This window comes from Corylus avellana, chromosome ca11 (assembly GCF_901000735.1).
Source record: "Corylus avellana chromosome ca11, CavTom2PMs-1.0".
Lineage (NCBI taxonomy): Eukaryota > Viridiplantae > Streptophyta > Magnoliopsida > Fagales > Betulaceae > Corylus > Corylus avellana.
Window position 1 is genome coordinate 6,267,905 of NC_081551.1, and position 12,942 is coordinate 6,280,846.

The 12,942-nt window shown below is 34.9% G+C and overlaps 1 protein-coding gene and 1 pseudogene across 1 annotated transcript in view; one reads left to right on the forward strand and one right to left on the reverse strand.

Annotated features, from left to right (window-relative positions):
• Positions 1 to 12,942, reverse strand: part of LOC132165342 (probable cinnamyl alcohol dehydrogenase 9) — a 58,342-nt gene that overhangs the window by 27,664 nt on the left and 17,736 nt on the right. The gene's annotated exons all lie outside the window — the stretch shown is intronic.
• LOC132164917 (uncharacterized) lies at positions 3,849 to 12,082 on the forward strand (annotated as a pseudogene).

The following is a 12,942-nucleotide window of genomic DNA, read 5'->3' on the forward strand; positions in this document are numbered from 1 at the left end:
TTTTAAAACAATATTTTACGTTAAAGCAAATATAACCTAAACCCAAGTTTTTTTTTTTTTTCTCCGAGGCAAAGTTGAAAGAGAGGCATTCACCTTAAATAGTAGTTCTAAAAATAAAATAAAATAAAATAAAATAAATTAAAAGAAAAAAAAAAAAAAAAAAAGTAGTTCTGCAAAAGAAAAAGAGTAAGAACATTTCTATCAGACTCACCAAAATAATCAAAAGTACACTTTTAGTTATTTTAACAACCCACCTTTTTAGAGCACCCACCACAGCTATATTACTTTAACAATCCACTTTCATTGTTTTATTTAAATATTATTTTTTAAAGATTTGTTTATTTTTTCTCTAACTTTTATATTTTTAAATGTTTGTATTTTCTTAATAGTCTATTTTAAGAATATTTGTCATATTTCTCTTTCTATTTCTTCATTTTCTTTCTCTAACACACCCCCGTCTCCCTCCAATCCACCAAACCCCCACTGTCCGCTCCAATCCCAATTCCAATCAAAACCCACAAACCCATTCACAGCCTCTATTTGGCTAAAACACATGTTTACAACGCTAAACCCAACGCCCGCCATGGATGAGCCTGCATTGAATCTTCCATCTTCCAGTGGGAATAAGAAAGCTCGATCTAGCAGTTTTGGTATTTCTATTAATTGTGTGGGTTAACAGCATCTAAATGTTAAGAAATAGCATTATAACATTACATAACAGAAATGCTAAGTCAATCAGCAGCATATGGCACGTCTGCAATCTCGTCTAGACGGGATTGCAAACGAGCCTCTCTGTAACCTCCAGTGTGTTGTAATATATGTTACAAACATTTGTTTGAAAACATTTTATGATTTGATATTATTTATGAGTTTTTATTCAGTTTTACGGTTTTGACCGTTGGAATTAATTGCCAAGCTTTTATGGAAATCATTTGAAGCATTAACAAATGTTTTCAAGTTTTGACGTTATGATCATTTGGTCATTAACCCATTTATTTTTTTACCGTTTATGACCTTTGGAGTTATCAAGCTTTTATGGGATTTTGAGAACCAAGTTTTATAGTTGTAGCTTTTTTACCGTTATGACCGTTTGGTCATTAGAACTTCTTTATGATATTAAAAAAGCTTTCCAGTACTTATGTCTATATATAAGATCACATTTTGTGAGAAATATACGGTGTTGTCAAACACATTCAGAAAAATATATTTCAAGCTATAAAACTATATGTTATAATGTTATGTCATTATCCCTTTATTTTTAAGTTCCCCATCTATTTTGATAAAAGGGTTGTTCTACTAGTCTTCGTTATTGAAAGTGCGTCCTTAACGAAGGTAGATGCTATAGTCTAATCCTGGGAGGTTGCGTGTTAAAGGATCTGATCGCACCGAGTTATACACTCCGGGAGGCACGAATCAACCTTTAAGGACAATGCTCTTGCATGATTCTATAGTATTGTGAGATCTTTCCATACTTTATTTTCATCTTTTGTATTTTATTTATTTTATTGTTAATATTCATATTTTGATTATTTTATATCAATGAGAATTTGTGCACCATCCAAAATTATTTCCAACACAGTGATCCTCTCGTCTCCAATCTTGTTTGGACGAGATTGTGGACGAGCCTCTCTGGTTGCTCTCGTCTGCCATCCAGTCTGGACGAGGTTGTGGACGAGCCTCTCTAGTTGCTCCTCGGAACCAAAAAGGCTACGAGTTATCTAATTCTACAGAAACTCTTACTTATGGTATTATTATTAAATGCAAACAGAGCAATTCTACAAAACCTCTTGTGAATAATTCTCTTTTGTAATTAATCTCCCTTTTGTATTAACCATCTTAGTTTATTATCTTATCACATTAAGATTAGCTTGTTAGCTTGATGTGATCAACTACAATTGTAACTTTTCTCTATTTAATCTCAATAAGAAAGCAGCAGAGACTATTCTGCCCAAAAGCAAGTTTTTCCTTATTCTCTTTCACTAAACACAAACAATTTTAATTTTTAACAATATCTAAACACAAACATAGAATCCAAACCCAAAATGAAGAACATGGAAATCCTTACCCAAATCGAAACCAAAGAGAGTTGACGGCGTAGGACACCACGGACGATGACGATGTGGAACTCGATGGACGGTAATAGCGAGACTCGAACTAAAGGGTTGAAATGGCGGAGAGAAATGGCGCTCATAAATGGCGCCAAATGTTGATAGAAAAGAAAAAAAGAAGGGAGAGATGCTGGAAAGAAAAGGGAAAGAAAAAGAAAAAAAATGAGAGAGAAACGAAAAACAAAAAGGGAGGATTGAGAAAAATTATATTTGTTTAATTAATAGGTGAGTGAATAGTACTTTTTAAATTTGGTGAGTACTTTTCACCTTACTACTTTTTTTTGGTTAAAGTGGTGAGGTTGAAAAGTGGACATTTAGGCCATTTTGATTAAATTGCCTCACCAAAATAACTAAAAAATGGTTTTGGTGAAGATGCAAGGAGTGCTCTAATGACACGTACCACAATTTTATTCTACAATGTGTACATGGAAGTTGTAATCAACCCTCGGTGGATCATTGTGTAAAAAAAACATTAAAAAAAAAAAATTAAAATCTAATGGTCGGTAAGTAGTATTATTCATAAAAGAGTAATGTTACATATCACTTTTTATTCCATAATATTGACATGACAGTCCAAATCAATATTTTAATTAATATATTACATTTTTATTTCATAATATTAACGTGGCAGTCACAAATCTCAATCAATCTTTAAATCAATTATTATTAAAAAAAATGGATAAATGCAAAATTGGTCCCTGTGGTTGGCCTAATTTACAAATCATTTCTTGTGATTTAAAAAATAATTTATAGGTCCCTAGGGTAGTCCAAAATAACATTTTACTTCCTGAACTCATTTTTCATTAAATGACTTAACGGAAACCGTTATATTGCCACATCACACCCAATAAAAATAAGACACATGTTCTTTTTTATTTATGCTTTTAAAAAATGACAAATAAGTTTCTCCACGTCATTGTGAGGTTCTAACACACACTCCACGTCAAATTAAATAAACATAATCCCTCTATATCCCCTGTGCCGCCGTCGTCGTCATCTGTGTCTGAGATTTGGGTATCTGCGTTTTTTGGTAGTGCTTTCTATGCAAACAATCTCTCACTCTGTGTATGTCTAGTTTTTTTTTTTGTTTTTGTTCTATGGCAAGTGCTTTCTGGTTTGTGTTAAATAGATGTTGGAAGATGGTGGCTTTAAAAAGCAAACCCAGAGTTCATTTTAAAAGTGATCTCTTTAGATATGCAATTGTTCTTTCTCTTTGCGGGTTTGTTTTTTGTCCCTTACTGTGCATGTGTAAGATGGTGTTTGTGCTTATAGGAATATTCATGTGTGGATGTAAGTCTTAATGGAAAACGCAGATGAAAACGACGGCAAGAATCATTAGGGAAGATGAAGACGACGGCGGCACAAGGAAGATAGAGAGATTAGATTTATTTAATTTGACGTGGTGTGTGTGTTGGAGCCTCAAAATGACGTGAAAAAACTTATTTGTCATTTTTTAAAAGCATAAATAAAAAAAAACACGTGTCTTATTTTTATTGGGTGTGATGTAGCAATGTAACAGTTTTTGTTAACGGAAAATGAGTTTAGGGAGTAAAATGTTATTTTGGCCTACCCTAGGGACCTATAAATTATTTTTTAAATAAAGTGATTTGTAAATTAGGCGGGGCTCTTAAAAAAAAAATCTAAAATTTAACCTAAAGGCTCGGCCCAAAAGGACCTAAAATTTACACAGAGCGCACGTGCATCTCACGTGCTCTAGGGTTTTAGCAGACCTCACTCTTCTTCCTCCCATAAACCCTCTCACAGTCTCACACAATCCGCCAGCCTGCACTGCAATCCCTCCTCAAATCTCTGAAAACCACCATGAAATGACAAAACCCATTTCCCTTCCCACCCGTAAAACCCCATTTCCTAGCCGTAACCCTCATTCCCATCTCTCCCACCACCATGAGACCCCCACTCTCTCCAAGAACCCTCCTTCTCTACGGCTCCTCCTCTTCTTCTTCTTCTTCTTCATTATCTTCTCCTACATTTCTCCAAATCTTTCATTTCTCAACCTCTTCGCATCACTCATCCCATTCTGTGCACTCGTCTAGACGCTACGACGAGGAGTCCCGGAGTGTGAGGGTTTCCGTGTGGTGGGACTTCGAGAATTGCGGTTTGCCGGTCGGCACCAACGTCTTTAAGGTCGCGCACTTGGTAACCGCGGCGGTCAGAGCCAATGGGATTAAGGGTCCCGTTACGATCACGGCTTTTGGGGACGTTTTGCAGCTCTCGAGGGCGAACCAGGAGGCGCTGTCATCAACCGGGATCAATCTCTCTCACATTCCTCACGGTTAGTACTTCGTTTCATGGAATTCTGTGGTGGATTGAATTCTTTTGAATATTTTGTATTGGGAGTGATTGAGAATATTGATTTTTGAAATGTTATTTTTAAAAGTAATTGATTTGAATTGTCTGGAATAATCTTGAAATTTTGTCAATTAAACGGCTCACACCATGAAGTTATTAATTATTATATTGAAGAAGAGAAACGCTGAAATGAAGTATGATTTTCTGTGAATCAGTGAATGATTGGCTTAAAGTATTTGTAGAGTAATTAAATTAGGATTTTTGGCTGATATTGTTGAAATGAAATAGCCATACACATACTCGTATGTATGGTGGTGGAGAAAGTGGGAAATCATAATCACCAAAAAAGAGAAAAGTGGGTATATTGAAACCAAGTATTGCGTACAAGATTCAATTTTAAGGAATTAGGTGGCTGAGGTGATTTTTTTTATTTATTTTTAAATGATATATTTTGGTTGGTGCTTTAGGCTTTTTGTGGTGCTTTTCTTGTTGAGCCCTTCTACCATGAGATTGAGTTTTGATGGTTAATATTTTAAGTTTGTTTGTAAGGCAGAGTGGCTGTGATTTCTCAAATGCATATGCACTTATTTGTGTCAATAATCTTCATAAAACTGTAATGGTATTTTTCATATATAGATAGGAATACAAATTACAACATTAATACAGTAAATGTAACATTTCTAGTCTTACCATCAATTTTTCCTGAATTAATAGTTTTTACTAAAAAAGGAGCCCACATTTTCTTTTTGAAGTTTAGCATGTTTATGCTTTTCAAACACCAATTTAGCCTTTGTTTCATATTAAAGGTTTTAGGAGGACTAAAGGTTTTTTTTTTTTTTGTGGTCTCTTTCCATTTTGAACCTCTATTTAATTTCTTGGTCTTGTCAAGTGGAATCTTAAGATGGTTTATTTTTCTTAATTTAGTGGATGATCTGTACCTAGTTGACACATTTTTTTAAACACTCATAAAGTTTATGCTTTGAGGTGAATTTTCGTATGAAGAGTCAAATTGAAGCATTTATGTATTAAAACTTGAATGTTTCTTCTTTCCTTATGTTGTGGCTTGGTTCGCAGGTTTACACTTTTCTCTTAGATTGTAGTAAGTATTTTTGGCTAAATTTTTTTGAGTTGATAAAAGTGGAAAAAAAATTTCTTTTTAGACTTACTTCCTGACCTTTTTGACAGATGTGGAAAATCATTTTGTACTATCTTTACAGTATTATAATGGTAAAAAATAGTATATATATATATATATATATATATATAAACACTAAAGACTTTATTGAACAGCCTACCACCTATGATTAACTCTTACTATTGTATTCTAATGTTCCCAGTTTCCAGGGACTTAGACATGCCCTTTGAAAATTTCAATAGCCAATAGTACTTATTTGGGAGGATGATTATTTTGTCAAGAACAAAAATTATGAGACTGGTGCCCCAAGGTGTCTGCTGGAATCTGCCATCCCTAGGCAAGACAGCAACAGAAAGGGTATTAATGATGCAAATATATAAAACAAAAACACACAAACACAGTTAAGGTAAGAGCATCTCCAGCGGCATTATGTAAAATACCTAATCAAAAAGTACAAATCTCTACTTTAGCTACTGTTTTTTCTTTACACACTCTATAACATATTCTCTATTCTTTTCTCTACGTTCTTTTAAATATTTTTTTTTATTATATTCTTGCCAACAACCCAAACTTTGTTCACAAAATACCATTACCTGAAAAATCCCTACAAAAATCATCACTCAAAATTGTGTGCTCTTTGTTGCTCCGAAGAGCACTGGGAGGAAGAAGCTACAGAGGACTATTCACAAGAATATGAAGTGGAAGACAACTATTACCGCAATACACATAAGCCGAACCCTTTTCCAGTCTTTCTGAAACAAGACCTATTCTGGGATGTTGGGGAGCTAATATCTCTATTCTCAAAAGAACAGCAAAATGAACTCTATGGAAACATTGAGACCGATCCATATTTAGCTAGGGCTCGCCAAGAGGTTCTTGCTGTCAACTACCTCGATAGGTTCCTATTCTGCTTCCAATGTCAGTGAGTGAAACCATGGATGACCCAACTAGCTGCTGTGGGTTGTCTCTCTCTCGCTGCCAAGGTCAAAGAGACCAAAAACCTGTAATAGATACGTAGATCTTAAATTGCAGGTTGACAGTATGTCATTGTTAGTCAATCTACCTGTCTAGATTTTAGATATTGTAGATATTATGCAATAGAAGCAGCAAGGAGACGCCGTTTGAGGTGAAAAGGAGGAAGAATTATAATCATGTTTCATTCCTTCTGGTTGCTAATACCCTTAACAGCAGTTAGGAAGAAAAGGATGAAAACAGGTAGCCACTTTTATATGATGTGAGTAGCTTAATTTAAAGATTAAGGCCGACAATTTGATGGAATGTATTCAGATTGTCTGTGCAAAAATTCAGTACAATCTTGTAATCTCTGCCGTTGCTTATAATTTATTCTGAATACACATTCAATTACTATGCCCTTCGTCCTTAAATAAATCTCTTGATTCTAAATGGCATGATTAATGATGAAAAGTAGAAATTCTAAGTAACTTCCCAAAATGTCCTTGATTTTGTATTAGAGGTGAGCATGCCTTTTAATGAGAATCTTGGTTTCATGTTTTTTTTAAATGATGAGGTAATTTAGGAAAATCTCAATGTATATCTTTTCACTTTTGGAAGGCATGCATTTATATCAAAATTTCTTAAAAGGGGAGCAAGCAATTTAAATTAGGACGGTGGGAGTATATGATATGTTTTTCTTTGAAAAATACTTGCTGGAAAAAGTCCGATGTTTTTGGAAAAAAATAACATGTAGAGTTTGTATCTCTCTTTTTGCCTATATCTTAAAATGTATAATACTTGCACCACTGAATTGTTTTTGGTAATTTTTCAGAAAAGTCACTTCCTAACTTTGTTTTCTTCTCAAGAGATTATGATTATGAGCATGTTTGAGATTGTATTTGAAAAATAAAGCTTTTAAGTAAAAAAAAACACTTTTTAGCAAAATATTCATTTTTAAGCTTTTGCCAAAAGTACGTTTTGGCCATTTTTAGGCTTTTTGCACCCTTAAAAGCGCTTTCAATTTTTTTTACCAAACGGATACTTTTTTTTTTTTTTCAAACAGACTTTTTAAGTGTTAAACGCATTTTAAGGCCTCTCAAACGCATATCCAAACAAGCATAATACTAACTTTTGAAAGTATAACTAGATCCAAAGAAAGCATAATGTTGCTCAAATTGTTTTTCATTTCTTTGACGAACTTGTTGCTAATGTCGTTGGTTGTCTAAATCTCTCCCAAAAATCAAATTAAATTAACTTTACATTTTCTTTAATTTTCTCTATATCCGTTAGGGACATGGAAAATTTCCATGAACAAGAATAGTTGCAAACATCATATTGTAAGTTGGAACTTGAAATCTAAATTGTATTTGATCCATCACTTATTATGAAATATGGTTGTATGATATATTTGAAACTGTGAAATTATATATTATTTTCTTTGGGTAAAATATTAGAAAAGCCTGTATCAATTCAGATTATTAAGTTTTCCTTACACCTTATAAAATTTTTTGAATTTATAGTTGTTTGTACCATAAAATTCAGCATCAAATATGAAGTCTTAATACTTTACTCTCGGCTATGAAAATGGGAATTAACTAATATTGTGTTTGTTTCCAAATCTTTTCTCTCAGTTCATTTTTATTGTTTTATGTGCATCTTTCAGTGGACGAGCAGGTGATATATTGTTATCTATGCATTGTCTTCAGTTCAATTTAACATCTTATGTATATCTTTGTATACATGGGTGTAGGTGGAAAGAACAGTGCTGATAGGTCTCTTCTTGTAGATCTTATGTATTGGGTTTCTCGAAATCCTCCACCAGCCCATCTCTTTTTAATTTCTGGTGACAGGGACTTTGCTAGCATTTTACACAGGTTAAGAATGAACAACTACAACATATTGCTTGCAAGTCCTGAAAGTGCTCCTGGTGTTCTCTGTAGTGCTGCAAGCATCATGTGGCATTGGCATGCTTTGATTAGAGGGGAAAATCTTACTGGGAAGCATTTTAACCAACCCCCAGATGGTCCCTATGGTTCTTGGTATGGCCACTCTAAGGTGCCTCTAGAAGATCCCTTCTTGGTTACTGAGCAACCAACATTTTCTCGGGCTGAGGACTTGCCTGAACCTAGTTCAGATTCTAAGCCTCGTTCTGTTCCAAAAGTACTGATGAAGCTTATTCGTCATATATTGAATAGTCACCCCAAAGGAATATCCATTACAGATCTTCGTTCAGAGTTGGGAAAAAGTAATGTAAGTATAGACAAAGACTTGTATGGATATAAAAAGTTTTCACGCTTTCTTCAATCAATGCCACACATTTTAAAACTTCAATTTGAAGCTGATGGTCAGTTTCTTGTACATAGTGTCACCCCTAAAACTCCTGAACCATTTGAGTGCAATCCAGTTGTGTCTACTGGACATGCTAGTAATAATGGAGTTCGGGACCCCTCTGCAACTTCAAAGACAAATGGTGAGGTGATATCTATTGCCGGAGCTGTAAACGGGAAGTCATCATTGCCTCCATCCTCTGTATCAAATGTGAAGGAGCCTCTTAAAAAGATTCAAGAACATTCTCCTCTTGGCAGATCTATTACAGGACCTGTGGATGAGAAATCATGCGTCCATCTCCTGAAATAGATGTTGAGGAGCTGCAACAGCATTCTCCACCTGACGAGAAGGTTGTTGAACAGGTGAGTGAGGATCATTTGCCTCCGGTGGTGGAGCAAGATTCTGCATCTGAAGTGGGCTTTTTCAAGAGAGTTTGGAGAAAATGTTTTGGCAATAGCGATGGTGGTTTCAAGAATAAAAGTCAAAGCATTCCAGAAATATGTTCTGGTACTTCTGGTGTTAGTTCTGAGGAAAAAAGTAAAGACACTGCTGAATACTGTTCTACTTCTGTTAACAGCTCAAAAATGGCAAAAGTCGAGGACAAATCTGCAACATCAACAATTCAGGATGCTAATCCAATATGTCAGGTGCCATATTCTTCTGCCAGTAATGAGTCAGCTATGGACAGCAAAACTGCTACAGGTTCTGAAGCATCTGGTGATAAATCGAGAACAAATCCTGGTTTCTTCAACGGGATTGTAAATTGGTGTAAATTTTGGAGAAGTGACCCAAAGTCTGAGGTATTGAGTGATCAATCCAGAGAAAAACTGGACCAGATAATTAGTCGATCTGGAAAGCATGAGTTATTCTCCAAGGATTCTTTTTGGAATGAGATGGAATCTTTTATGGATACACCCAATGGTTCAGTTATTGTCTCCCAGTCAAGGACCAGGTTTTATGCATTTACTTAATTTTCTTTTTTTTTTTTATAAGTATTTACTTGATTTTCTTTGATTTATGCATTTTTCTTCCTCATGATGCTGATGATACCCTTTTACCCAGCTTCTGCTCGTGCATTTTAAAAATACTTGGTTCGATTGGTCATTTTCTTATCATTGACTTAATATCAACTTTGAAAGTGAAAAAGAAATGAAATATCTCAAACTATACTGCATATAGTGACCAAACATATCTGATACTTGGTCCCTTTGCTGGGAATTATTAGCAATAACTTTTTATGGTCTAGCATTTCTATTTTTTTATGGAAAAAAGTAAGTGTTTGGAAACTAGCAGGATCTTTTCTTGAAGTAGTTTTTTTTTCTTTGTTGTGATCATCATAATTTATAGTGAGGAGACACTTTTTAAAATCTTGATATGTATCATTCAGTATAGTTTTGAGTTGAAGTGCATTAGATGGAATGAAATTTCACCAAAGATTTACAGCTCCTGCCCAAGAAACAACATTATAAAATATATGAAGATACAAATAATGATATGGTAGGAGGGTTTTTGTTTATCATTTTCTAGCCTTTTTGCTTTTCTACAATAAAAGTTGTGCAACTTTTGGTGTAGTTCTTATTTCATAATGATTTAAATACAGATCTTAAGTGATTGATGTTAAGTCTGAAATTGATGTTTAGACTTTTTTGGTCAATAGTATCATCGAACCTAGAGGCTCTCCAACCTTGTTGATGCCTTTATTTCTGTCTTATAATAACCTTTTAAAACTTGGTGATTTTCTTGCATCTAATTTAACAGTTGCAATCAGAAACATACTTAATATAATTCTGCTACATGTGATTTTTGTCAGGGAACAGATGGCAGAAAATCTGCAAAGGGACGGGCCTCCGGCTCTTAGATCTTTAAGTGAAGGTGACCTCCTCCACTTGGTGGATTTGTTAATATCAGAGATGAAATGGGTGGAAGAATGCCCCTCTCAGACGTCACCTTTCAAACTCACTTGGAACGTTAAAAAGAGCTCTGTGGGTCAATCTCATGGATCAAATGGGTTAAGCTCTATCTTCTTGGACAAAAAATCAGCGTCACGAGAACACGGTGGAGAAAAAAAGTATAAAAATATTCCCCATACTGGAGTTTCTCCACCTGTCATTAACAAGAACCCTTCTGTCAGATCTAGAAGTGATATATTAGCCGATTGTCAGAAGCTTGTGAATGAGATAGTAAAGCATTATCCGAATGGGTATAATATGGGCTCCTTCAGAAAACTGTTCCTTGAGAGGTATGGCTATACTCTTGATTTACAAAAGCTTGGCTACCAAAAGTTGGTATGCTTGTTACAGATAATGCCTGGGGTGAAAGTAGATTCCACCTATATGTTTCCGTCTGGTAAAGCCTCGAATAGTTCCCGCCTTGGAGTTACAGTTCCTGATGGTCAAGAAAATAGTGCTGGTCATTCAGTTGCTAATTCAGATAGTGAATTGTCTGACATGGCAAAGAAGGATGATGATTCCGACTCTCAATGGGAAGAATTGGGGCCTGTCTCTAACACAGGTTCTTCAAGAAATGAAATGGAATCTGTATCAAGGAGGAAAGCTATAGAACAAACGGAGAGGCCAAAATACCCTGATTATGAACCTTCGGTCTCAGATGATGAGTTTACTGATTCGGAAGGGGACACCTCTACATTAACTGGACCAGAAGGGCATGCAAAGAGAGTAAACGAGGAAGATAGCTCACTACTGCAAATCCTTGATTCATGGTACAGCACTAAGGAAGGTGACAATAGAAAGAACCAGTCAGACAATGTTGATTCAACAAATGGTTCGAATCCATCTGGTTCATCAGCAGTTGGAACCAACAGTGATGATACTAATATGGGAAACAATGTACGGAAGCAAAGACCTCAAAAGAGCTATTCTTTTGTTTCTGACCAAGTTGAGACCAACAAGAACAAGCTGATTGATGGAATATTGGGTAGCCTGAAGAAATCAGGTGAGCCAAAGATGCAGGGCTGAAGGGTTCTATGATGCATTCTTCCTGGGTCTTCAAATTGAATGTTAGAAAAGTGGGATTTTGGGATATTGAGAAATTTTTGTATTAGAAATAGATGGTGATAATCCATATCATACATGCATTATTGCAGATTTATTATTGTCATGGGAATTTTGATTTAAGCTTAGAGGTACAATCCGAGATCATTGGCACTGCAAAGAGGTATGTTTTGCCTTCAATCCAAATTTATGGTTAGGAATTATGACAATTATATTATATAGAAGGATTTTATACCTTTATCATTGTATCCATATCCATGACTTCCATATTATCCATAAGAAAAGATCCTAAAGCTGTTTCAAATGCCCACAAGGCATTCTCTTCCAGGCTACCATTTACTTACATAATTCAGCAGTCGTGTTGTCATCATTCTTCCCTCCTTCCTATATGTTGCATGAAAAACCATTCATTCTTCCCTTTTACCAGGTTTGGTTCGTCGAATACAATATCCTAAAAGGTTTTTTTTTTTTTTTTTCGCAAATTATATCTCACTATTCTACTTGGAGGCACAGTGCATACTACTTCAACCTTGAGGTAATTCACAAGAGTAATTTTATATAACACATTTTTATTCTGCAATTATCTCACAATTCTGACGTAGTAGTTTATTAACTTTTATTTTTTTTTGTGAGACAAAAATATAGTATCAAGCATTACTCATTTCGCCTCATTTTTGGGAGTTCATATATTGACTTTATATTTTTCTCTTCACTTTCAAGTATTCTTCTCTTCCCTGACTTCTTCAACCTATTAATGTTGGTATATTGGTGCTTATCTTCAAAAGGTGCACAGAAAGGGGCTGTGCCAGCTTTGCTTTTATCTCAAAACTTTTTATTGTTATTATAAAAAGCAAATTGGTTCGTGATTTACTCTGCAGGAGTGGGTCTAAAGGGCCCTGTCTTGTTGAGGTTTCCCGTCATCAAGAAAATAAAAGCAAACTGCAAAATAATAATAATAATAATAATTAAAAATTAAAAATAAAAAATAAAAGAAGAAGGTATCAATTGCCTTTTAGAGAGCGTCTCTTCCCCCCTCCAATGAGTTTTTCTCCCTTTCGAGTGCCGATAGAGGGAGGATTCTCCAATTTTTTTTTGT